Genomic DNA, 26,582 nt, shown 5'->3' with positions numbered 1-26,582 from the left:
AACCATCATTGTATAAGGTTTGCGAGTGTCTTAACTAAGTGAATTTACGATAGAGACTGTGTATTGGAGTATAATTGGGAATTCATGTGTTTAGTTTACCAGTCGATGGTATTGCGGACTTTGTCAATCTCGCGTAATTTTGAACTTTGTCATTGACAGTAACAGCATACTAGGACATTGTGTGTGATAAACTTAACTTCCAATGTATGACAATTCAATTAATTGTGAGACGCATTTCTCGTATACTAGTACGACTATGAACTGTGTAAAATACTATTCCACTAAATATTCAATAAATAACAAGACTAAATGTGACTATTTTTTCACGTATTTTCTCGAAATTTCGATTATGATCATGAGAAACTAACTGAATGTGAAGGACTTCTTATGGCAATATTAGGTCATACGAACTCGTGTCGTACAAATTCAGTCATAAAAACGTCTTAATCTATGCACATTAGTATTTCAGAGACTGTTATAGGAGTGATATTAATGGCATTTTCTCAAGTGTTTCATGGACTGTGATGATTATTATACGATTGAACCTAAGACATATTCAGTGACTATTATGAACTGTGACAGTGTTCAATTTTATTCTATAAACTGTGAGTAAAAGACTGTTCTCCATTTTTGAAAACGACTATAGGTCATTACTGCATTAACTTGACTTATGGATCATACTATAGCATGGACTGTGATATCCTGAGTCACGTAAAACAAATGTGAGAAAACGAACTCTGAGAATTTTACAAACTGTACATTTGTCTACTACAAAAGAGTCATTTGCTGTTACTTGCACAGCAGCGCCTCAGAGTATCGTGTGTACTATTCGTTTGTCAAGAGTGTTTGAGTGATGGATTTATGCAGCTTCCAATCTTATTGTATATTGCAATTATATTTAGTGCGATTTCGATAATAGAGTATAGGTGGATTCAGTATTCACGGACTTCCCTAAGGCCTTCGAAACATAGTAAAACCATGATTGATAATCAAGTTACTTGCACATGAGGTACATGGTGGCGTTCTTTATTGGTTTAAATGTTACCTGGACTAAACTGTATACCAACTGAAACCAGCTGAAATATATAAGGGGATCGGAATTGGCTTCTATAATATCCATTATGTTCGTAAATTAAATGATTTCAGTTGTAAAGCCTATTAACAAATGAGTTAGTGAATATTTACAGGCCACAAACTATTGGGTCGATGCCTAAGTGCGGTTCTTATATTTTATAAATTATTTTATTTTAGTGTCACTGTAACGCACCGAAACTCACAAACACAATCGCTCAGTGATGCATTCACCTTCACTCTCGTTTCACCTTCTGCCAATGTTCAGGTAGCAGTTGAATGCCTCGCCTGTAGAACTGTTTTGGTTTTGACTGGAAGATATCTGTTAGCCATTGGTCAAGAGAAGCTTCGTCAGGAAACACTTGCCTCTGAATATGGTTAGAAAGAGAGGGGAAAAGATGGAAATATGAGGGGGCAAGGTCAGGGTGGTACGGAGGATGAGGAAGAGGTTCCCAGCCAAGTTCAGCAATCACACCTATAGTCAATTGTGCTGTATACGGACGAGCGTTATCATGGAGCAATAAGACTGGTTGTTATCTTTGTTTTTTTTGTCAATAGCAACGGCAAGCCGTCTTAGCTGGTCACTATACACAGCACAAGTAATCGTTACGTTTTTCGGAAGACGTTCATGGTGAAGAATGCAATCTTTGTTCCACCAAACACACAACATGATATTCTGTGGATGGGTACTATCCTTGGCACCGGGAGTTGCTTTTCCTGATGGGCTGAGCCACTCTTTCCTCTTCATCATGTTGACATACAGGCACCATTTCTCGTCACCGGTGACAATGTTCGAAATGAATGCTTAGTGCCTATCACAAGCCAACCGGTGTCGGGCAAGCAACAACGAACAGATGTTTACTCGTTGACTCATTTTACTGTTACTTAGCATATCGCACCCTCAGAACAAGACTGTCGTAACTCCCAAAAGTTGAATTTTGAGTTATGAACACATTAAAAACTGATATTTTGTCCTCTATCGAACAGTAAAACTATTGTAACTGTAAGTCATACCATGCCATTCAAAACACGCAAACAACAGTTTTTAGGTTTTGTGAATTTGTAGAGGTTTATACTGATAAACTGTCGTAACTCTATTACGACAGTCTTCCTGTAGAACATTTCGCAAAGGTACCTCCTGACAAACTGTCGTAAGTCGTTGTGTGTGGGGCACATTATTATTGTCTTTATAATGTTGACAGTGTTATGCTTTCAATAGAAAGACAGTATTGTACCAAGGCACTGGCAAGTTGCGATTGTGTAGCGAGTAAAATTCCACAAAGTGATATAGATGCCGAGATTGCAAACGTGTATTCCGAAGTAGAGCATCGTTCTTCTGTCACTTTTCTTCTGGCAAAAGTTGTATTAGTGTAATTGAAAGAGCAGAAGAAGTGAATGCTTCTAACTCGCATATGATGCATGTTGACACCGATAATTTGCCATCTCTAAGAACATACATAGACCTACTGCTGTGTCCACTAGAGGCCAAGAGAAATGCTGATTTAGAAAAAGCACTTGGAGGTAACGATATTAAAGTATGCGATTTTGATGTGCAGTCTGTCCTTCAGGCACCATGTAGTGACCTATCAGTGTTTTATTATAAACGATGGCTAAATGTGTACAATTTCACAATTTTTGATAATGCAACCAAAAAAGGTCATTGCTATCTTTGGAATGAAGCATCTGGTAAGAAAGGAGCAATAGAAATTGCATCCTGTGTCTATGAATATCTCAAATCCATTGAGTGTAAAGACGTGTTTTAAAGTGATAATTGCGCTGCACAGAGCCAGAATAAGTTCCTGGCAACAATGTATCTGTATGAAGTGGATACCATTCCAAACCTACAATCCATAACCCACAAATATTTAATTGTAGGAGTTGCACAGAATGCTGGTGATTCTATGCATTCCTGCATTGAGAAGCAAAAGAAAAACTTTAAGGAATGGTCCAGTGTATGTGCCTGCGCAGTGGACTGGAATCATAAAATGTGCCACGAAAAGAGGGACAGAATATCAGGTCAGAGAGATGAGTTACAATGAATTCCATGACTTGAAGAAATTAACTGACAAAATGGGTAGCAACTACACAGTGATTGATAAAGGAGTGCAATTACATTAATATTAGGGGCCGTCAAAGGGGAAGAAGGTCAATTCGAACACAATCCAATTACTCCTGCCTACAAACGACAACCGTGTATCTCGGCTGAAAAGAAGAAAGACCTATTATCGTAGTGTGATGGAAATATAATATCAAGAGTGTATGCTGCTTTTTACCTATCATTGCCAGTTTCACAAAATAAATTTTATAATACTATTTATTCTATTTATTTTAAGCATTCATAGCCCATTTAGTATTAAGACATATGAATTGTAATATTATTCACTTTAATAACACTTTATTTAAATTCTCATGATGTCTCAGTTCACTTCTGTGCATTTCCTACTGTATTGTATGACTGATGTAACTTTTTCATTTCAACAATATACCAACACATAAACTGTCGTAACTATAGTTTGTTGTTTATTTTATGCCTATTTTTATACATTGAAGGTAAACAAATATATTTCCGGGTGCCAGATTGATATACACGTGTGAGTAAAAAAATTCTAGTGTCTATCTTCAAACCCTGAATTTTGAAGTGCATTCAAAATCTTTTATCGCACTTTACTCAAAACAGTGATTTGGTAGTTACGACAGTCTTGTTCTGAGGGTGCGATATATTATACCCATATACCCAAAATCTGTACCTTACCCATCGAAGGCAAATGGCGTACAATAGTTGACTGATCACATTCGAAAACTTGCGCCATTTCCCGCGTTGATTGACGAGGATTCTCATGAAACAACTCATTCAAGCGATTTTCGTCAGAATGTGAAGGTCTTCCAGAACGTGGATCATCAGACAAGTCAAACCGTCCTTCTCAAAAGCGGGAAAACCATTTTGTACTGTTCTTTCAGCAATTGCTTCATTCCCGTACACTTCACAAATTGTTCTCGGAGCTCCAGCTGCACTGAATCCTCGGTTAAACTCAAAGAGTAAAATGTGTCGGAAATGCTCACTATTCTCAACTTGACATTCCATATCCCTTTGTCTGAAATATACACAATTAATACGTTCACAATCAATAAAACCTATGTTTCACAACACACAAACTTTAAGCTCAGTTAAAACAACGAAATAACGATAAGCAATTCTCTCAAGCCACTTTGTTGCTAACTCAAAAGAATACCACACGAACTTATGCATCGACCCAATAAAACTTAATAAATGCCGTAATATTAATACACGAGGATTCAATTGCCAGTTATAATATATTTTCTTTACGGAATCAAGGTGAACAAAGAAATAATTTTACTGGATATTTAAGATGGATTATTGGTTTTACACAAAAGGAGATTCATTGGAAAAACATTTTTATGAGACTACTTCTCTAGAGTATTGGTCATTGTGCAAAAATTTCTTCTACTATGCTCCAGGTTGCGTGTTTGAATACAAGTGAAGTCAGCTGGCTTAAAGGTTACATGCATAGGTGAGTATTTCATTGACACACTAGATATTTCCTTTTCAGGGTAAAATACTGGCTATTTGGTGTCTCTTAAGGCAGACAATGTTTTAATAGGTTTTCGAATAATAATACTTTATTATTATTATCATTAATGTTACTAGATTTACGTCCCACTAACTAATTTTATGATTTTCGTTCAAATAAATGAATTTTAAAAGATATTAATGAAATATTACCCCCCCCCCCCCGTTTGGGATTCAACTCTAAAACTGCAATGAGTTTCATTTTGCATACGTCACGTTTGAGTGCGATGATAATAGAATTCTGAATTACACAACGAACGTGATGCTGGTGGAAATGATTCATCTTCATGTTTACAAGTGATAAATGGGACAGGTCAGAAGAGTTAGAATGGGTGGGAAACATTGTCTAATATTCATGTATGTGTACATGGTTGTTTCCATAATCATAACTCAACTGTACATCACTATACATTTCCTGCAATAACTCGGCATGTTTAATACGCCAATGGTTGGTAAGGACTGAACATATTTCGGCGGGTTATCATTTTAAGAAATACAAATATACAGTACACACTCTGCAAGAGAAAAATGAATATCACAAATTTTCTACGGACAGTTGCTGTGTAAATGACATGAAAGTCAGAAAAGGGAGAGAGAGATCAAATAATTTACAACATATAATAATTACCTGATAATTGGTGACATATATATAAAATGATACGTAATCTACATGAAAGTGTAGATGGAAGAAACTACATTGAAGATGATCTTCTATATGGTTTTTTTTCCAGGGTTAAATAATTATTTTATTTATTTCATCATTTACACCAACTAAAGTTATATATCGTCGTTGCCGGGACAAAACCTCCTATGTGATAATTATTTTTGGAGATATACTCTCCCGCAGCACATACATTATGAAGAGCGAGAATGCCTTGATAATATTCACACAAAATTGCACCTTAGATGACAGACCCTTACCGGCCAAAGTTCTAAGCTAAAATATGTCACAGGAGGTTTTGTCCCGGCAGCGACGATATGTAACTGTTTTGATCATTTTTGTAGAACTAGTAGGTAACGAGTGCTTTTGCCTTTTGTGTTGATCACCCACTTGAATAACATGCTGACTGTTTGGAGATATTGAGTGAATATATTATCTCAAACTCTGAAAAACTGGAAGTTTTGACTTCGAAGCAAATCAGACAATGAAAGTACTGATAGATTGGGTCTTCTAACCGTCGATGAGACAAATAGGTAATGTTTCATCATTTCGACCATAGTTTGATTTGAAAGTGACAAAGTTAAATCACTGCTAGTTGATCAAGTGGAAGATGATTATGAGCCCTAAGTGAATTATTTAAAAAGCATGTATAACTTTAACATAGTCACTAGTTTAAGATTTAACTTGGGAATTGAGTAACAATTCCGAGGATCTTAAGACACGTTAGGATATATCGGTATAAGTAACCACGTTGTTCAAGACAGTATATTGATACCAAAGGTCCCGCTTCAGATTTCGCGAAATCAAATGTATATTCCTCATTAACAGACCTGAAATCTACGTTATCAATATATCTTTTACAACATATTTACCATGTAATTTGGTGAAGATATTTATTGTATTATTTGATTTGTGTTATTGACAATTCATGAATATTGTGAAGTAATTAACAGATTCTGTGAAATCGCAATACTGAGGCAAAACTGGAACTGTGGCATATTTTGAGAATTATTCACTCTTTTCATTTCTGACCTACTGTACGAGGTGTTGTGATCGTTGTGATGTATATAATTTTCTCCACGATTCCTTCTCATTCACTTCTTTATTAGATAATATCGTCGTAGCGCCTAGGAAAACCGCTGTGCAATAATATGTCAGCTTAGAACTCTGACCAGAAAGGTTCTGTCATCTAAGGTTCAATTTTGCGTGAACTAGTCTAACGAATTTTTTTTTCTAACTGAGATATGTGCTGTGGGTCAGTATTAAATGTTTCCCTTCAACATTGTCACATAGCGGTAGTTCTAGGCGTAACGGCGATAAATGTCCTTTCATGTGTACTGGTAATCTGGCTAATTCCCCTAGCAGTGACTGTTCCTCGTTGACTCTGTTACTTGGTATTTGTCTGCATGATCAAGTTCTCCCTATTTTCTGGAATTCTCATTACATGGCCAAGGTATTTCTGTTGGAGAACCTGAATCCGGCCTGAGATTCCCCTGTCGATTTTAAGCATATTTAAGATTGAGTTATTTGTGCGGTGATCAGTCCATGGAATTCCCAACATCCTTCTCCAGAAAGACATTTCGGTTGCATCGATCTCATTTATCCCCTTTTTTCTTAATGTCCACGACACACAACCATATATTAGTATTGAAAATACTAGAAAGTTTACCAGTCTTCTTGGAAATTTGTACGTCATTCCATAGTCTTGTAGTTTTTTCATTGCCACCTTAGCCAGATCCTATCTTCGTTTTCTCTCTTTTCCTGATGACCCAGAATTTGTTATCAGAGATCAAAAATAAATTGGCAACATCAAATCAATCCATCCACTTTATTTCTGGGCGGTTGTTTTGCCTGACCTCTATAATTATTTCCGATTTCAAGGTGTTAAGTTTAGTTCCCGCAACTGCGAAGTTGCATTCGGGAGATAGTGGATTCGAACCTCACCGCCTTTAACCCTGAATAGGTTTTTCCGTGGTTTTCCACTTTCACAGTAGAAAAATGCTGTAGCTGTACCTTAATTAAGCCCACGCTCACTTTCTTCTAACTCCTATCCCTTTCATATCCCGTCGTGGCATAAAACATTTCTATGTCAATGTGACGTAAAGCCAATTGTATATAAAAATAAAAATAAAAAGTGTTCAGTTAGCAACCGAATTCTTGGCTACTCTTTTCATTTAGCAGAATGAGTTAAAATACTTATCCTTGACTGCTTGCTGACAAGCATTATCATTACAAAGAGCAACAGTAAATGTTACTTGTTCGGCCATTAACAGAAATACCTCCTTCACATCCATCCCGAGCTTTCCTCTTAATATATTCTTAATCTATATATATAAAATAACTTGTCCTGACTGACTGACTGATTCATCATCGCCGAGCCAAAACTACTGGACATAAAGAGATGAAATTTTGGGGATATATTCATATTAAGACGTAGGTGCTCGCTAAGAGAGGATTTTTGGACATTCCTTCGCTAAGGGGGTGAAAACGGGGGTGAAATTTTAAAATGAGTTGCTCTATATCTCAAAACTTTAAAAGTTTACAGATGTAAAAATTGGTATTTAGAATCTTCTTTAAAAATAAGGAAACACGTATTTTTTTGTTTTCAGAAAATCCCAATAGGAGGGGTGAAAAAGGGTGAAAATGGGGGAAAATGGGTTGAATGCCTTTAATCAGGATACCGGTACCTATATCTCAGAAACTGAAGATATTACAGGCCTGAAAATTGGTACTTTTGATCTCTTTTAAAAATAAAGAAACACGTAATTTTTTGTTTTTGGAAAATCCAATTAATGGGAGGGTGAAAAGGGGGTGAATTTTTAAAATGAAGGAATCTATATCTCCAAACTTTTAAAGTTTGCAGATGTAAAAATTGGTATTTAGAACCTTCATTAAAAATAAAGGAACACGTATTTTTTTGCTTTCGGAAAATCGCAATAGGAGGAGTGAAAAGGGGCTAAAAAGTGGTTGAATGCCTTTAATGAGGCTACTTATATATCAGAAACTGAAGATATTACAGACCTGAAAATTGGGGTTTGGGATCTCCGTTAAAAATAAAGAAACACGTATTTTTTTGTTTCTGGAAAATCCAATTTAGGGGGGGTGTGAAAAGGGAGTAATATTTTAAAATGAGTGTATCTATCTCAAAATTTTTAAAGGTTATAAATGTGAAAATTGGTATATAGAATCTCCTTTAAAAATAAATAAACACACGTATTTTTTCGTTTTAGGAAAATCCAAATATTGGGGGGTAAAAAGGGGGGAGGTTAAAATTTTTAAAATGAGTGTGTATACATCTTAAAACTTTAAAATTTACAGATGTAAAAATTGGTAGTTAGAATCTCCTCTGAAAATAAAGGAAAACGTATTTTTTGTTTCATGTAAATCCCAATAGGAGGGGTGTAAAAGGGTGAAAAATGGGTTCAATGCCTTGAATGAGGATACATATATCTCAGAAACGAAAGATATTACAGAACTGAAAATTTGTATATGGGATCTCCTTTAAAAGTAAAGAAACACGTATTTTTTAGTTTTGGAAAATCCAATTAATGGCGGTTAAACAGGAGTGACAAATTGGGTGAATTTTTGAAAGACTATATCTACAGAATATCTTGGAAACGTAAAATGTTACAGACGTAAAAAGTGGTTGTTTGTATCTCCTGTAAATCTAAAGAAACATAGGTGATTTGTGTTTGGAAACTCCAATTAAGGGGAACTCAAAAGGGGTGAAATTTTAAAATGAGAATTTTTACAGTTTATCTCAAAAAACTTAACATGTTACAGAAGTGAAAAATGGTATTTTTTTATCTCTATTAAACATAAAGAAACGTGTATTTTTAGCTTTCGGAAATACCACTTGGGTGGAGGGGGGGGTAAAAGTGACTGAAAATGGTGTTGAATTCTTTTAATTAAGCTACTGATATCTCAAAAATGAAGATGTTACAGACGTGAAATTTGATATTTGCAATCTGCTTTAAAAATAAAGAAACACGTATTCTCGGAAAATCCAATGAGGGGGGGGGGTGAAAGAATTGAAAAATTAATTAAATTAATTGAATGAGAATACATACATCTAATAAAAACTAAAGTTGTTACAGACGTGAAAATTCGCATTTGGATCTCCTTTAAAAACAAAGAAAAACGCGTTTTGGGGGGAAACCATCTTGGAGGGCGGGAGTGTAAAGGAGTTGAATTCCTTTCATGAGGACACATAAATCAAAAACTGAAGAAGTTAGAGTCGTGATAATTGGTATTTAGAAGATCCTTTACTATTAAAGAAACAAGTATTTTTTGCGAGAAAATTCACTTAGGGGGGAGGGGAGTAGTGTGAAATGAAGTGAAAAAAGTAAATTATTTTTATGGGGATACTTATATCTCAAAACTGAAGGTAATAGACGTGAACATTGGTGTTTGAAATCTTCTTTAAACATAAGAAACAAGCCTTTTTTAAATTTTTTTTTTGGGGGGGTGCCGGTAAATAAACTTAACGGCGGTGGGGTGTAGAAGGAGGTGAGACCAATTGATTTTACTGTTCTTAATGTACTTATAAGGATCCTCGGCAGCGCGCCGGCCTCTCACAGCTGGGTTCCGTGGTTCAAATCCCGTTCACTCCATGTGACATTCGTATTGGACAAAACGGAGGCGGGACAGGTTTTTCTCCGGATACTCCGGTTTTCCTGTCATCATCCATTCCAGCAACACATAATAATAATAATAATAATAATAATAATAATAATAATAATAATAATGATGTTCCGGACCGTCGTCAAATGTGCGGACCGCGCTGGAAACGGCTCCTGGACGGGTAATGACTAAGAATGCAGTCCGGCCGCGGGTTCAGTGCCTTCTAGGCACCCAATATGACACCACGCCGGATCTCCTGAAGGATTTTATCCCTATTAAAAATGATTATATTAAAAGATGGCAAAGATTTACGGACCCAACTGACCGGGAGGAATACCTGAGCCTAGCCCGGGAAGAACGAAATCGATTGCTGGAAAAGAAGATTGAAAAATGGGAGGAAACATGCCGTAATCTAATAGAAAACGAGTCAGATCGGGAATCTTGGTGGGTTCTCGCAGAAAACGAGTCAGACCGCGAATTTCGGCGGATTATATATCTAAAACAATAAGCATTCAATTATAAATTTCAGTATAATACCGTAGCGAAGCACGGGTATGTTGCTAGTCTATCTATATATATATAAAATAGCTTGTCCTGACTGACTGACTGACTGACTGATTCATCATCGCCGAGCCAAAACTACTGGACATAATGTAATGAAATTTTGGGGATACATTCATATTAAGATGTAGGTGCTCGCTAAGAGAGGATTTTTGGATATTCCGTTGCTAAGGGGGTGAAAAGGGGGGGGTGAAGTTTTAAAATGAGTGCACCTATATCTCAAAACTTTAAAAGTTTACAAATGTAAAAATTGGTATTTAGAATCTTCTTTGAAAATAAGGAAACACGTATTTTTTTGTTTTCAGAAAATCCCAATAGGAGGGGTGAAAAAGGGTGAAAATGGGGGAAAATGTGTTCAATGCCTTTAATCAGGATACCGGTAGTTATATCTCAGAAACTGAAGATATTACAGACCTGAAAATTGGTACTTTTGATCTCTTTTAAAAATAAAGAAACACATATTTTTTGTTTTTGGAAAATCTAATTAATGGAAGGGTGAAAAGGGGGTGAATTTTTAAAATTAGTGAATCTATATCTCCAAACTTTTAAAGTTTGCAGATGTAAAAATTGGTATTTAGAATCTTCATTAAAAATAAAGAAACGTGTATTTTTTTTGTTTTCGGAAAATCGCAATAGGAGGTGTGAAAAGGGGTGAAAAAGGGGTTGAATGCCTTTAATGAGGCTACTTATATCTCAGAAACTGAAGATATTATAGACCTGAAAATTGGTGTTTGGGATCTCCTTTAAAAATAAAGAAACACGTATTTTTTTGTTTCTGCAAAACCCAATTAAGGGGGGGAAAAAGGGGTAACATTTTAAAATGAGTGTATCTATATCTCAAAACTTTTAAAGGTTATAGGTGTAAAAATAGGTATTTAGAATCTTCATTAAAGATAAAGAAACACGTATATTTTGTTTTCGGAAAATCCTAATAGGAAGGGTGGAAAAGGTTGAAAAAGGGGTCGAATGCATTTCATAAGTCCACTTATATTTCAGAACCTGAAGATATTACAGACCTGAAAATTGGTGTTTGGGATCTCCTTTAAAAATAAATAAACACGTATTTTTTGTTTGTGGAAAATACAATTAATGGGGGGGGTGAAAAGGGGGTGATTTTTTTAAAATGAGTGTATCTATATCTCAAAACTTTTTAAGTTTATAGATGTAAAAATTGGTATTTAGAATCTCCTTTAAAAATAAAGAAACACATATTCTTTTGTTTTCGGAAAATTCCAATAGGAAGGGTGTAAAAGGGTGAATAATGGGTTGAATGCCTTTCATGAGGATACTTATATTTCAGAACCTGAAGATATTACAGACCTGAAAATTGGTATTTTCGATCTACTTTAAAAGTAAAGAAACAGGTATTTTTTCGTTTTTGGAAAATACAAATATTGGGGGGTGAAAACGGGGGTGAATTTTTTAAAATGAGTGTGTCTACATCTTAAATCTTTAAAATTTACAGATGTAACAATTGGTGGTTAGAATCTCCCGTAAAAATAAAGGAACACGTATTTTTTGTTTCCAGTAAGTCCTAATAGGAGGGGTGTAAAAGGGTGAAAAATGGGTTGAATGCCTTTAATGAGGATACACATATCTCAGAAACGAAAGATATTACAGAACTGATAATTCGCATACGGGATTTCCTTTAAAAATAAAGAAACACGTATTTCTTAGTTTTTGGAAAAGCCAATTAATGGCGGTTAAACAGGAGTGACAAATTGGGGTGAATTTTTTGAAAGACTATATCTACAGAATATCTTGGAATCGTAAAATGTTACAGACGTAAAAAGTGGGTGTAAATCTCCTGTAAATGTAAAGAAATATAGGTTATTTGTTTTTGGAAACTCTACTTAAGGGGAACCCAAAAGGGGTGAAATTTTAAAATGAGAATTTTTACGGATATCTAAAAAACTTAACATGTTACAGAAGTGAAAAATGGTATTTTTTTATCTCTATTAAACATAAAGAAAAGTGTATTTTTAGTTTTCGGAAATACCACTTGGGTGGAGGGCGGGGGGGGGGTAAAAGTGACTGAAAATGGTGATGAATTATTTTAATTAGGCTACTGATATCTCAAAAATGAAGATGTTACAGACGTGAAATTTGATATTTGCAATCTGCTTTAAAAGTAAAGAAACACGTATTCTCGGAAAATCCAATGAAGGGGGGGGGGTAAGAATTGAAACATTAGTTGACTTAATTGTATGCGAATACATACATCTAATACTAAAGTTGTTACAGACGTGAAAATTCGTATTTGGTTCTCCTTTAAAAACAAAGAAAAAGGCGTTTTGGTGGGGAAACCATCTTGGAGGGCGGGAGTGTAAAGGAGTTGAATTCCTTTCATGAGGACACATAAATCAAAAACTGAAGAAGTTAGAGTCGTGATAATTTGTATTTAGAAGATCCTTTGCTATTAAAGAAACAAGTATTTTTTTGCGGGAAAATTCATTTAGGGGGAGGAGAGATTATTGTGAAATGAAGTGAAAAAAAGTAAATTATTTTTATGTGGATACTTATATCTCAAAACTGAAGGTAATAGACGTGAACATTGGTGTTTGGAATCTCCCTTAAACATAAAGAAACAAGCATCCTTTTAATTCTTTTTCAGGGGTGGGGGGGGGTGGCTGTAAATAAACTTAACGGCGGTGGGGTGTAGAAGGAGGTGAGACCAATTGATTTTACTGTTATTAATGTACTTATAAGGATCCTCCGTTGCTCAGACGGCAGCGCGCCGGCCTCTCACAGCTGGGTTCCGTGTTTCAAATCCCGGTCACTCCATGTGGCATTCGTGCTGGACAAAACGGAGGCGGGACAGGTTTGTCTCCGGATACTCCGGTTTTCCCTGTCATCAGCCATTCCAGCAACACATAATAATAATAATAATAATAATAATAATAATAATAATAATAATAATAATAATAATAATAATCGTATGGCCTCAGCTACCGTGTGCAGACATTTCGATTTGACGCCATCTGGCTGTCTGCTCGTCAATTTCGACGTTCCGTTTTACTCTAGGCCCACTAGATGGCAGACAGAGTAAACCGGATCTCTCTTGGGCGTCTATGGCTGAGATTTAATGAATTTTGTCGGGTAAACACCAAACGTGTCACCAGAGATCTTTTACATGCCGACATCGTACGACATGGAGTATCGAATGGACTTTTTCCGCCCTTCAAAAATCCGACTACCTCTGCCGGGTTTGAACCCGCTATCTTGGGATCCGGAGGCCGACACTCTACCACGGATCCACAGAGGCAGCTATAATAATAATAATAATAATAATAATAATAATAATAATAATAATAATAATAATAATAATAATAATAATAATAATAATCATAATCATAATAATAATAATAATAATAATATTCCGGACCGTCGTCAAATTGCGGACCGCGATGGAAACTGCTCCTGGACGGGTAATGACTAAGAATGCAGTCCGGTCGCGGGTTCAGTGCCGCCATGGCACCCAGTATGACAGCACGCCGGATCTCCTGAAGGATTATATCCGTATTAAAAATATTATAGGAAAAGATGGCAAAGATTTACGGACCCAACTGACCGGGAGGAATACCTGAGCCTAACCCGGGAAGTACGAAATCGATTGCTGGAAAGAAAGATTTAAAAATGGGAGGAAACGTGCCGTAAAATAATAGATCGGAATTTTGGTGGATTCTCGCAGAGAACGAGTCAGATCGCGAATTTCGGCGGATTATATATCTAAATAAGCATTCGATTATAAATTTCAGTATAATACCGTAGCGAAGCACGGGTATCTTGCTAGTACATATATATATATTGAAAGGTTGAGGTGACATTATACAACCCTATCTAATTGCTCGTTGCGAGATAGAATTTAAAGCACTCTCAGTTATCCTGTACTTTGTGTATACAACTGAAATATAAGCGATATGAGATGATTTGGCACACACATTGTCCTTAACACTCGCCATAGGTGATGCCACTTCACTCCGTCAAAGGCTTTCCGATAGTCAATAAAATAAATGTATAATAGAGAACAAAATTCTCCCCTCAACTTCTCGATCAACTGTCGTAGTTTCAGCAGGACGTTTTCGAGTGCCTTTTCCCTTTATGAACTCCGCTTGTTCAGGTGGTATTTCCAAGTGCAAATATTATTTCAATCTCTCATTGATAGCGTTACCTTAGACGGATGTGAATTTAGTATAATGGTTCTATAGTTGTCACATACATGGAGATTTAATTTCTTGTCGACGGTGATGATAGTTCACTTCTTCCAACGCTTGGACCATTTTTTATTGCTGAATAGATGATTGTGGAAGTGTATTCTAATATTATTAGCAGAAATCGGTATATCATTCGCTACTGGATCTAGGCAACGTGCCCTGGTTCTTTCAGTTACTTCATGGACTTCACTCCAAAGGATACCATGTTTCTCCATGTTTCCATGACTGTGACCTTCATGATCATGGTATTTGTCTTCTTTTTGTAAGTTTTGACAGTACTCCCTTCATGCTTCCGCTATTTCATCCACACTGGTATCCGCCTCTGTAGCATAACGTTTAGTGCTATTAGCTGCCGTCCTCGGGGGCCTGGGTTCGATTTCTGGTACTGAAAGAAATTTAAGAATGGCAGGAGGGCTGGTATGTGGTTGAACTGGTACATACAGCTCACCTCCACTGGGTGTCTCCCTTAAAAGAGCTGCACCACCTCGGCATGAGGACATTATTTTTTTGCATCCACATTGGTTTTCAAGTTTCCATTGCAATCTTCTACAGCACATGTTTTTTTTTAAACTAAACTCCCTTGTAACGAATCTAATTTACCTAAAGAGATCTTTTGGCTGGTTTTCATGTTCATATGTCTTTATCTCCTTATACAGTTCTGAGTAATACTTTTGTTTTGCTTACATTTGCGTTTGACGTTCTGACTTTGTTCATATAATTTTTGGTTTGCCCTCCTCTGTGTACATGCCTTTATAACCAGCTGTTTCGTAGTCTCATTTTCGCTTTAATTGGGTCATACGATCATTTTCAGATGGTTGTAATGCTGTTATCTCGGATTTTCTGAAGATGTCCCAAATTTCTTGAGGTGTTCTGATATCATTGTTATTGGGTTGGGATACTTCAAAATTTTCAAGGAATTCTGTCTGTTTATAATTCCAAGTTTCCTCATCTTCGTGCTTCTGTGGGAGACTGCGTTTATGCTATATTTAAGCCATTATTAAGAAGTGAACTGATCCTGATCCATATATTGCTCCTGGAAGAGTTTTCACCATCTGAAGCATTGTTTCAATAGGGCATTAGCTAAGGTGAAATCAATTTGATTTTTTGTTCTATCGGGGTCTCAGAAAACTGAAAAAGTAGTTAGTTGGACGTAAAGCCAACAGCATTATTATTTCTTATTTTCCAAGTATGTAATCTCCGTATATTCTGTTTAAAAATTGTGTTCACCCTGGAGTAATTGTTGTCGATCTCAGATTAAATAAAATGGTAACCCCCTTCATATCTTTATACTATTCCATATTTAATAACCACTCCTTTCAGGTTTTTAAGACCCCAACCAGAGTATTGATCCAGTGTATGGGACACTCAACAGGATTACTTGATTCAAGAACTGGAAAAATTCCAAAGAAAAGCAGCTCGATTGTTTTTGTGTGATTTGCGATAAAAGAGTAGCGTTAAAAACAATGATGCAAAGTTTGGGCTGGGAAGACTTGGAAGAAAGAAGACGAGCTGCTCGACTGAGTGGTATGTTCCGAGCTGTCAGTGGAGAGATGGCGTGGAATGACATTTTTAGACGTATAAGATTGAGTGGTGTCCTTAAAAGTAGGAAAGATCACAATATGAAGATAAAGCTGAAATTCCAGAGAATAAATTGTGGAAAATATTCGTTTCTGGAAAGGGGAGTCAGAGACTAGAATAACTTACCAAGGGAGATGTTAAATAAATTTCCAATTTCTTTGAAATAATTTGAGAAAAGGCTAGGAATACAACAGAAGGGAATTTGCCCCCGTGGCGACTGTTCTAACTGCAGATCAGTAGTGGTTGACTGAGATGTAACGCCAACATTTGCATTGAAGTCACCACACATAAGTGCTATCACTTGAATTTCACCGAGCGAGTTGGCCGTGCCGTTATGATCGTGCGGCTATGGGCTTACGTTCCGGAGATGGAGGGTTCGAATCCTACCACCGGCAGCAATGAAGATGGTTTTCTGAAGTTTGCCATTTAAACACCAGGAAAATGCTGGGGCTTTACCTCAATTAAGGCCACGGTCCCTACCTTCCCACACCTAGCCATTTCATATCCGTGCTACGCCGAAAATATATGTTTTAGTGCGCCGTTAAACCACTAGCAAACAATTTCCTGGAAGCAGCCTCCAATTTACGGTAGAATTCATCCTTTTCAATTTCATCTGCATTGGAGGTTTGTGCATATATTTGTACTATCTATAGTACCCGTCGCTTACCAAAAATCACTTAGCATGTGCATGATTACATGTTTGTCTCTCCATCATATTGTTCCCCAGATTGTGAGGCTTGTTGTGACGTACTCGCTTCTCTGTTCTGTGTGGCCCTTTGCACTTTCATATTTTTTGCATTATTGTTGATCTTGGTTTTTATCTCTTTCTTCCTGTATAAAAGAAAACCAAGTATCTGATTAATATTTTTAAAAAATATGACAGGTTTACAATGCTTTAAACGTTGCCGGAACGATCTCCATTGCAACTCTCTTTACAGTCTACAGAGCCAGTTACCAACTCTTGAACTTAAAACTTTCACATGACTGTCACTGGTGTTTCCCTTAATTTTGGTTATATCCAAAAAAAAGTATGGATAGAACAAAAATCGCCATGCGCTATTTTCGTGTACAATCAACCGTAAGAGAGATACGAGTTTTATGCTTTATGTCCCATCTGAAGCACCCCCCCCCCCCACTGAACAATTTTTGGAACAACTTACTGTATAGCTACTGGATCTTATTTTAAACTGAAATGTCAAGTGTCATTTAAACCCTTTCACCCATTTTTCCCGTAAATCTGCAACAGACACAGAAAAATATTAAACTAAGCTCGGTATGATATCAGTATTCTCATCAGAATACGATATTATCTGACTGAAATATCGTGTTTAAAAGCAATGCTCTCAGATGAAATATTCGGCCATATGAAAAACGGCACAGTATCTCACTCTTTTCACGAAGTGTTCTACGCAGTCTTTCTAACAATGCCATTTTCGAGAGCAGCAACGACCGCCATAGACAGCGGCAAACACCTCTCTGTCGTTTTCCATTAGGTTTACACTGCTCATTCCTATAAGCGCCTCAAATCATAAATCGTTTATCCAGAATGATACGATGAGCCAGTGTGTTATGTATCAATAGTAACCGGAATATGTATGAACCAGACGAATGGTATGATAATGAAAAGAAATGTATATATCTTCCCAGCTACTTCCCGCCAATATTCATTTAGGGTGTTCTACTGGGAAAGCAGTAATAATGCCATGTATCAGATATAGTGTCAGCAGATTAAAACAGCACATCACAACAAACAACAGTCAGTGTAATGTTATTCCTGATCAATTTGAGAGCATTCGATAACGTAGGCCTTCATATTTAGATTTCTTCACGATATTCCTTCACGATTGTTTTCATTTTTACAGTCATCCTTATAATTTTCCCTGCCGGAATGGGCTAATGACCACGCAGTATTTCACCATAAGACAACCACGACGAAAATCATCATCATCACCAGTTAACGCAATTGAAAAATATTTCCATGTTCGCGATGCACAGTATTGACATGGATATGAAAAAAGAATATGAAATTATGAATATTTACCGTAAAACTGTACAAGACGTAAATAATCGGCAATTGTATTATTTTAACTTTTGTTATGTAGTATTTATCAACGACTACCAATAACATAGATCTTTGATCATTATAATTTACAATATCTTTTCAGACTATGATTTTACCCAGCGAAAATAAAATTATTTATAGCCTAGACCAGGGCTTCTCAAACGCCCAAAATCTCACGCGTACAGATCGGGGCGCAAGAGCTCCGTGCACAGTGCATCGGTGCCGCTCGGCTTGGCTTGGACCAACGCTTCGTCTCTGGGTTACTCGGCTAAGCTCGGCTAAGCTCGGCTCTACTCGGCTCAACTCAGCTCGGATTTGGAGCGCTACGCAGCAAGTGTGGAAGAGGGAGACAGGGGGAGCGAGCGAGAAAGGCGTGAGGAAAGAGAGAGAGAGCGCTATTGCTCCAAATCGAGGAGTGGGGTTCTGCACTCTGGTCAACCAAGCGAAGTCGTCTTTTGCACCGTGCACAGTGCACGCACCACGCGCATGCACCCTGAGAGGCCCTGGCCTAGACACTAGACTGTAGCTCCTTATTCCCCGATACTCAAATTCTTTTCTGCAATTTTCTCGTGATGTGCGTACATACATACAGACAGACAGGAAGGTAGGAAGATTGGAATGACGGAAAATTTAAAATTTAATTTCCTTCTTGCTGTACACGTGACATGACCGATGCATAAATATGTTTTTTTTTTATTCTGAGTAATTTACAGACAAAACTCATATTTTATACTATAGATATATAATTTTCACTCTTACGAGGATTATCTGGTCATTAAATGCCTGGAAGATTATATTTGTTAGGCCGTTCCGATAGTAGTAGTGCTACTCCAGTGAAATGCTGTTGGCTGCTTCCAGAAAAGTTGATGTAATTGTCATTGCGGCCTTTTTGCAAATCCTGGCCGTTTCCATGGTGTACCTTGCTACTTCCATTTCTATTACAGCCAATTTTCCAGTCCCTCTTTGCATACTGTGTAATCTATGTAGCCATAGTCAATATATTTTTATAATGTAGATTCCTAGTGCTTGAATCAGTAGTTTTCCACCTGAAGCCTCATTGCCCACTGCCGTATGGCTGGTATCCATTCCCATACTCCTTGATACGGAATCAGGGTAGCGCCGGTTGTCACCCGGATAGCGTGTCGATATCTAAGGATCGGTATTTGATGACATCAAGCATAACTCTCATGGGATTGAACATGCAATGGATTCCCGTACTCTTCACATCGCAGCATCATAGCCGTGTTAACCATTACGTGGTTGCCGCCTATGACTGTTTTTCATGCCTGACATAGATACTACCTTTTGCAATTCTTATATGTAGCCACTCCATCTTGAGGATTCCAGTGGCATTTCCTCCACTGAGGTACCTTCACCCTTCTGAAGGAACACATCCACTCGGAGCCGTTGGCTCCCTTATGGTGTCAGGTTATTTACCCCGTCTAACCGTTGGTGTTGAGACGATGACTGTACGATCTAGTCCATTACCGTAGCAGAATATCCCCGCCAGTCTATCCTGAGCATGATTATCAAAATAACATTCATTGCAACTGATACATGTTTATTTAGTACTTCAAAAGAATAATTTTTTTTTTTTTTCGAATGAATTCCCTTAGTTTTAAAGGTGTGGTCCATTCCGCGGTATTCATTGAATTCATTGCCAATAACAATGCAATGTGGTTACTTGAAAGTAATAATAAATATTGAAGAAGCAATCAGTTTAACTGTCTTTCCACCAGTCAACAGGATAGGTAATGAACGTTTCTGATGCTAGTATCAAAGTGATCCACTGTACTACCTGTACCTCAGAGTGCAATATATTTAGAGGACGCCACAGTGATGTTATATTTTAATTACACCTAAACTAATAGTACTGCGGATTTAGTCGATCCTCCACTATTTGCGCATAGAATGTAGCGTACGTTCATTGAATCAGAATTAAGTGATCTTAATAATGGGAAAAGGATTCATAATTTATTTCTAAGTGATCTTAAACTACATGTAATAGAGTTCAATATTGTCAAGACATAGATAAAAGTCCTAAATTACGCCATCATTCTACATATGAAGCGATTACGTGAATTTTGCCAAACTAATATAAGTTTCTAAAATGTTAAAAAACATAATTTATTAGATATGTATGTTAGATTATAAGTTTTAATTTAACCTAAGTATGAAAATATTCTTTACGCTCTTTAATGTACGAGGCACCGGGCGAGTTGGCCGTGTGGTTAGGGGCGCGCAGCTGTGAGCTTGCATCAGAGAGATAGTGGATTCAAATCGCACCGTCGGCAGCCCTGAAGATGGTTTTACGTGGTTTCCCATTTTCAACCAGGCAAATGCTGGGGCTGTTCCTTAATTAAAGCCCCGGCCGCTTCCTTCCCACTCCTCGCTCTTTCCTACCCCATTGTCACCATAAGACCCGTCTGTGTCGGTGCGACGTAAAGCCACTAGGAACAACAATGTACGAGGCGTCTCTTTCTAGTTAATAAATGTTCGTATATTTGATTAATTTGAGTTACAGTGACAGCTTGTTACAGCCAGAGCGACGTCTGGTCCTACTTTTAATAAACTCTAAATAAGTAAATGAATTAATTTCCAATTATTCAAAATATAACAATTTCTGAGAAGAACGTGTGTTATTTTACATAAATGAATCTAATCACATAGTAAGAACGAATTTTATATGACTTTGGTTTCGAAAATTAGTTTAATTACCCTAAATTGTTGTTGAAAAATTCAATATTATTCGTTCAACAATTTGTGGCATATCGTATGTAATGTACTGAAATTATCATATGCTAGACCCCGTACCTATACAAAGAAATGCATTATGAATATTCATCACAACCATCTAATTGTAAACCAAGTAGCGCATCAGAGGCATTAACACCCGCTATGCAAAGGGACCCAGTTTAGAATTTACAGCCTTAACCACCATGTTAAAGAAAGAGAATCAATCTTTCTTTTCAAAATGTGTACATCTACATCAATAAATTTTGAAAATGAATATTATACTGTTCTTACATTTAAATTACGCGACATCAAAACCTAGTTTATCGAATGAATGTCTTTACAATTATTCATCAACTTCATCAGAACTTTCTAAATTACCTCGAAGGATAAAACTATTTTAGAGTTCTAATGCACCCTACATTAAATTAAAAACTAAGATGTTAAATATTTCCTACCTGACTTAACAGTTTTCTGAACTCAACTTCCCCTATTACAATATATTTGTCATTATTTCTCCATGTATTGTTACGACGACACTAGAATACGACAATTTATGTTCCACCTCTTGGACAGCTAAGAGTGCTGCAGGTTGTCAAGCATTTCCATGCAACATTCAAAGCCCCATTAGCACCAACTTCGCTCTCCAAGCGTTCTCACCTACTTTTTTTTCTTTTACGTACAACGACCGATAACTCAGTCCAGAAGTCGTATAGTTAGGAGCTCTAAAACAAAATCCACAATAACAGACTCGTTCTTAACTGTGTGTTCAACTATCATTACTGACATTATTTTTAACGTGAAAAGTGCACTCAAGTGGAACATTCGTGTAAAGAAATAAAGATCATCCGTTTAATCCTTGCTGTAGTCTGTATGGGATTTTCTTTTCTTTTCACATATTACCGTATGATATTTCCCACACCTCTGTCCACATAGTACACAATGGAATTTTTCATTTGGTTTATGGAATATCTTGTTCTCGCATATTTTGTGGTGAAACCCATGGATTGTTGTACTTGTTGTGACATATCTCTACCTCTTGCACACATTTTTACAGCTGTCATCCACCATGGCTGAAGTGGATCATTAGAGGCATTAGTAACAGCAGAAACTCAACGACTTTCCAGACATTTTTAGATTGCCACAAGGACAAAGTGTATTTACATAAAAATAACAAATTAAATTTGAATAATTAATAGCACAGTGCAAAATTTAAAGCATAAAACATTTGGAAAACACAAAAAGAACAATACATTAGTTATGAGGATATCAAAGGGAACTAGAGTGTATACAGATATGATTTTAACATAGTAGTTTTATCGAAATGGGAAAACATAACATTTGGATTAAATAATGTGTACTTTGCTCGGGTTCAATTCCTGGCTCGTTCAAAGATTTGTCTTCTTCACTGAATGTTGGAACGGAGTTTATCACAAGGAAACTGTCGGTAGAGTGGTGTGCTGTATGTGGATGAAGACAAGTATATTACAGCAAACAAAAACACACCCATTTTCTGAGGCAGAATAATTAACCACACGAAGTTGCAACCCTTGGCCCGGATAGGAATCGAACCTATTGCTTTCTGAATTGAAGTTCAGGACTCTTACTATTCAGCCAAGGAGATGGACACTTAAAGGCTCTTCGGCTCTCAGGGTTCGTATAGGAATTGCCCAGAATTGAAAAAATGGGAAGGGTAGAAATCCTAACATAAAATTATGTGACCTCTACAGCATGAGGTAGTTATCGGAAATAATTGAATGTCAAGGGCTAAAATAATATAACATATCTGACATGTGATGTTAAATGTGTAGAGAATGGAGAAAACCACTGCACAGACATGTAAAATCACTCGTAAAGTTTGTTGTAGGTGAAGCAACAGTTTGGAGGTTGTAGTAAAAAAATGTGCTTTGTCTGGTAGGATTTGAAAGACATTCCTTACTATAACCTACTCCTACACAATCATACTATCAGTTTCTGCGTTTACTGCAGCAAGTTCGATAAATTAGTCCAGAAAATTCCCCAGGAAAATCTAGAGCCAAGGAATACAGCAGATGTTCCACTTCAGCGAGATGTGCGAGGACTCACATGACGGACTTTATTTGTTTTGGCATCTCACAACCCTCACCACACTGATCGGATCTTCTGCTAACTGGCTTCCACTTTTTTCAGTCCCTGTAGAAAAATTTTAACTGAAATTTAATTTCGTGATTTCTACGCTATCAAAACATTTCTACAACTCTTTATCCCCTGAAGCAGTCCACTTATATGCGAAGGAAATTGTAAGATGATTAGCCATGTGTAGCAATGCCACAGAAGGAGAGAGGTTGAAAACGCCTCAATGAAACATCATCATTATTTACTACAGATTTTGCCTTCCAATCATCCGTCCCTAAAATTCGTATTTCTCCCTTTCGAGTTCCGGTATACTATGTCACACATTATCTCTTTATAATCTTTTCCTTCCATGTTTTTAGAGAAGGAATAAGAATCTTCCTTAATCGCATACATTATGATAATCTTTAGTTGAAATGCGAACCACAGTCACGTGTATTTTCACTTCGAAACGCCCTCATGAGTGACTGGGATCGACCACGTCTACATTGACGAGAAGCCAGTGACAGTACACTCAGATATCATGTTCCTCTGCCCTAGAGAGCTTTTCATGGCTATTCTATTTATTTGACGGTTTAATAAATCGAATTCCAGGTAGGGTGTAATAATGAAGGATTTTCTTTCATTGTCATATACGCATAACCTTCAAAGGAACATAATTATTCTTCCTTTGACGGAAATTAAGGTCTCGTGGCCTATGGCAGCAACGTCAATCTTATGTATTTGTTCATATCGATTTCATAATGAATGACCTCCAGTTTTAAACGGAATTCGAACCACAGCTACGTGACTTAACATTTCGAATATGTCTGCGTCAGTACCGGTAGTGTAACGGCTGCTATCTTGAAGGCTTGCGTTTGGTTCCCGGCACTGCCAGAAATGTATGCTTGGTATGAGGGCAGGTATGTGCTTAAATACACAGTCTGACAAAAAGATTGAAGCACTCAGAAGAAATGGTCAGATGTCAATTTAACTTCGTACAACATCAGCGGGTATGTAAATAATTAGAGTTGCAATTCTCTGTGACAGGTAGAAAGGCCACCACAGTGCATTAGTGTTGTTCTTGTTTGTTACCAGGCCTGGTAGGGTACATAAGGCGCGTGAAGAGCGCCAGACGTTGAATGATCACTGTGAAAGAAGCGGAGATGCCGCGTACTCGTTTGAGACAGCGTTATCAGCACCTGACAGAGTTTAAAGAGCGGTCTCATTGTGGGCCTCCATTTGGCCGTCTGGTGGAATCGTACAATATCCAGATTTGCGGGGCTTTCGGATGATACAGTGGCCCGATATAGGACTGCATGGGAACGTCAGGGCAGGCATACCCTTCGTCAAGTTTCCGATTGACCACCTCGGACCACCACAAGAGAGGATCACCGTACTGCGCAACGATAACATCGTAACCCTATTCGAGAACAAGTAATGGAGTCCCTTCAATATTCTGTGCCATCCCGCACCATTGGTCGGGGACTAGTAGCAGCCGGACTTGCTGTTAACACCACAAAGCAAACGATTACGTTTGGAGCGGTACCGTGATCGTGAATCATGGACTGCTGATGAATGGCGTCACATTGTGTTAAGAGATGAATTTCAGTTCTGCACTAACCCGAATGACCATCTGCGAGTATGGCTGCGACCTGGGAAGAGGACCCATTCTTCCAATGTTTTGGAGAGCCACAAGAGTGTTACCCCTGGCGTCATGGTGTAGGGAGCCATCGGGTATCACTTCAGGCCGCGGATGGTAGTGACTGAGGGAACTCTGACGGCACAACGGAATGTCACGGATATCCTGCGTCCTCATATGTTAACTCTCGTGTGACAGTAACGTTGTTCCAGGAAAATGGCTGCCCACTCACGGTACGTGTCTTTATGAACTGTCTGCATGATGTTGAGGTACTCCCGTCGCCAGTAAGATACCCAGATCTGTCCCAGATAGTAGACGTGTTGGACCACCTCGGACGTCAACTCGGTCCCAGTGAAAGTTGCCAGGATATCAAGGACCAGTTACAACATTTGTGAGCCAGCTTGCCTAATGATAGGATACAACGAAATTAAGACACCCTGCCCTACGGGATCAGTGCATGCATCCAAGCTTTAAGGGGTGCAACATCATACTGGTAAGTGGGATTGTACTGATAAATACTTTGTAAATTTGACTCGATTTTCTAATCACTAAAATAATATCACATACCCTCTCAACACGTGAAGTACTATTTCATTTCCTGATCCCCTTCAGGGTGCTTAAATGTTTTATGTCAGGCAGTTACATTCAGCTTATCACCCTTAGGGATGTGCCTTAAAGGAGCTGTGTCATTTCGAAAACCATAGCTGTATTGACCAGAATTATTGATGAGAAGCCAGCGACGATGTCACGTGGCTACCCCGCCCTTCCCAGCCACCTAAGAGGATTTCATGACTTCATCCACCGGATTGAGTAGCTCAAACGGTTCAGCCACTGGCCTTATGACCCCAACTTCACAGGTTCAATCCTGGTTCAGTTTGGTGGTACTGTACGTTCTCAAATACGTCAGCCTCGTGCCACGCGTAAAATAACTCCGAGACTAAATTCCGGTACATTGGTGTCTCCGGAAACTGCAATAGTGTTTAGTGGGATGTAAAACCAATAACGTAATTATTATATGACTTCTTCCCTTCTTTGTGGTTTTGAGAAAAATAATTCCATATTACAAAGGAGAATAAAGGATTCCCATCCTTTAGCGGATACCAACAAACTTCAAGGAGTATTAACCCTTCCTCCTCTTCCATCTTCAATTAGTGGCACAAGATGCGGATAATTGTGACACTCCTATCTTCTTTCTATGTTTTTTTTTTACAATCTGTTTTAAGTTTCACCGACACATATAGGTCTTACGGCGACGATAACATAGGAACTGGGTAGAAATGGAAAGGAAGTGGCCGTAGCCTTAATTAAGGTACAACCCCAGCATTTGCCTGGTATAAAAATTGGAAACTACGGAATATTATCTCCAGGGCTAGCGACAGTGGGGTTCGAATCTACTATCTACCGAATGAAAGCTCACAGCTGTGTGACCCCAACGGCACGACTAACTCTCTCGGTACGTTTATTAGAACAATAAACTCCAACTTACTACAACATTAATTGTAACAATAATCAGTTATCTTAGGAAGTCCTCTGGATTATGCGTAGGTGTAAATTTGCCAGCGAATGTATCACAGAATCAATGCTAGCAGCTCGTTATTAGTTGCAAGCTTCATATTTCAGCGTAGGAACAAAATGCCAAGGTGGGGTTTGTATAGAGCTGGTTAATCAATCATGAGGAACCCCCTCTCAACCAATCAATCAGTCAATTAGCCGGCCAAACACATCATCACGGAGTGAACGCGACAAACAATTAGTCA

The sequence above is a fragment of the Anabrus simplex genome, chromosome 1 (genome assembly GCF_040414725.1).
Source record: "Anabrus simplex isolate iqAnaSimp1 chromosome 1, ASM4041472v1, whole genome shotgun sequence".
NCBI lineage: Eukaryota > Metazoa > Arthropoda > Insecta > Orthoptera > Tettigoniidae > Anabrus > Anabrus simplex.
Note: the sequence above shows the minus strand (reverse complement) of the source record.